The sequence below is a fragment of the Anopheles gambiae genome (genome assembly GCF_943734735.2).
Source record: "Anopheles gambiae chromosome X unlocalized genomic scaffold, idAnoGambNW_F1_1 X_unloc_65, whole genome shotgun sequence".
NCBI classification, from domain to species: domain Eukaryota; kingdom Metazoa; phylum Arthropoda; class Insecta; order Diptera; family Culicidae; genus Anopheles; species Anopheles gambiae.
The window spans coordinates 5,001-7,500 of record NW_026902676.1 but is presented as its reverse complement, the minus strand read 5'-3'; the positions used below and the strand labels follow the sequence as shown (position 1 = coordinate 7,500).

Below are 2,500 nucleotides of genomic sequence, written 5' to 3'. Positions count from 1 at the left end.
GTGTGAAGTGTAATCGAGGCGGTCATCTAAGACCATCCCCAAATACTTTAAGCTGCGCGACGAATGTACTACGTGATCACCTACCCTGATAGCCCCATGTTGTATCCTCTGATGGGAACTGACCATAATGAACTCGGTCTTGGTCGGGGCTATCTTTAATCCGTTGTCGGTCATCCATCTGTCGATGATGCGAATCTGGCTGGAAACGAGAATTTCAATATCATCAACACAATTACCTTCCACCAACAACACTATATCGTCTGCATAGCCGATAATCCTTGCACCTTCCACCATTGCAACTCGTAGGACTCCGTCGTACATGAGGTTCCATAACGTTGGGCCAAGTACCGAGCCTTGAGGTACACCCGATGTGACTGCAATCTCTGCCGGTCCATCTGTGGTATCATACATCAGCACACGATTCCTAAAATAATCACCAATGATATCATAAAGATATTTAGGAGTGTTAATTCTCTGTAAAGCATTTGCAATCGCCAACCATGAAGCACTGTTAAAAGCATTAGTAACATCTAATGTAACAACTGCACAATACCGTCCACTGTATCTGTTTCTGCTTCTAGCTACCGAAACAATGTCCACTACCCGTTGAATCGCATCAACTGTTGATCGACGACTTCTGAAACCAAATTGGTCGTCAGACAGTCCGTTGACCTCCTCAATGTGTGCATTTAACCGTTGCACTATGATGCGTTCTAAACCTTTACCTGCCCCGTCTAGTAGACAAATGGGGCGAACCGAACCCGGTTCCCCTGGTGGTTTGTTCGGCTTCGGTATTAACACCAACCTCTGCCTTTTCCACTCATCGGGGAACTTCGCGTTCTCTAAACAGCCTTGGTAAACCCTGCAAAATGCATCGGTTGCAGTCAACATACCAACTTTCAGCGCCTCATTCGGGATACCATCTGGTCCCGGCGCCTTCTTGTTAGGTAGTCTCCTGGCAACCGCAAGAATCTCATCATTAGTAATTCTTTCAAACTCTCGTGGCTGATCGATACGATATTCAGGCCACACCGTGTTTGGGTGAGTAGGAAAAAGCTCGCTCACCACTTCCCTAAACTCGTCCAATGTCATGGTTCGGGGTCCAATCGAACCCTCGGCCACTTTCTTGAACGTATGATATACAATACCAAATGATGCGTTGTTCGCTGTTCCCAGGAACTCTTTCCACTTCCTCTGTCGGGTATGCTTGATCAATCGCTTGAGGGCATTCCGTGCCACCTTGAACTCGTCCCTAAAAGAAGAATAGAGATCAGTATTGAATGCTCTTTGCGCTAATCGATCGCGGTGTTTGCACTCTTTGCGAAGTGCCTCGATCTCTAGCGTCCACCAAAATGCACTCTTGTTAGGAGTGTACCTCTTACGCTTGGTCATCGTCGCATTACACGCCGTGACAAGTATACGCATTAAGTCTTCGCTTGTTGTGACCTCGGTCTCAAAAGCGGCTTGCATCATAACTTCAAATATATCTTTGCTAAAATACTTGATGCTCCATCCCGTTATGGGTCGGGACAAGTTACGCACGCTTTGCGTCTCAAGATCTATTCGTATTGCACGATGATCAGAGTTCATATAGCTAGATAACACCTCCCACTGAAATGATCTTGCAACTGTTCTGCTCGCAAAAGTAAGATCAACTACTGACGTACGCCCTGGTCCAACATAAGTTGGGGTGCTGCCGTCGTTCAATAAAATTGCGTCAATCTGCGCAAAGGTTGATAAGACCCACTCACCTCTTCGTTTCTGGGTTTCTCCACGCTCGCCAAGTTGGTTGTTCCAACTTGCTGACCAAGCGTTGAAGTCCCCCCCGATAACGAATTTGTGGATACCGGTTACGGCCATTACCGTGTTATCCAACATGTTCTGGAACTCTTCCATACTAAATCTAGGTGGCGCGTAAACGCTAACCACTCGCATATCACCTATGTCAACTATCATTAAACCCTTCAGAGCCTTACTGACTACCTTAACTGGTAAGTCCGCGTTAACCACTACCGCTGCTGTGTTATCGTCATTGCGTAACACTTTGACGTTGGTTGTTGCCAGATACGGATCTGCAATCAACACTATATCCGCAGATTCTTCCCTAATCGTTTGCCACATTAATTGAAATGCAGCATAACAATGATTCTGGTTATGTTGTAGCAACCTAACCATTATGATCTAATCGTTCGCCTTCTAGGACACATATAACTGCCCGTTGCGTGAAGGTTCTGTGACCTCGTACCGCAATCCAAACACTTGACAGAGTTGGTACAAGCTTGCTTCTTGTGTCCACTCAAACCGCATTTCCAGCACAGATTACTTCTGTCTGGTTCCCTACAATGGTAGCTCGTATGGCCTACCTTCCAACACTTAAAGCATTTCTGCTCCTCCATTACCTCACGGATATGGCATATCGACCAACCAACTTTCAGCTTTCCCAAATTCAGGAAGCTTTGAAAGTCTGGCAGCGATACGTTGATCCGTGCCCACTGCGTAC

At 46.4% G+C, this 2,500-nt stretch overlaps 1 pseudogene; it reads right to left on the bottom strand.

The window, feature by feature from the left end:
* Positions 1–2,500, bottom strand: part of LOC133394870 (large subunit ribosomal RNA) — a 9,185-nt pseudogene that overhangs the window by 2,612 nt on the left and 4,073 nt on the right.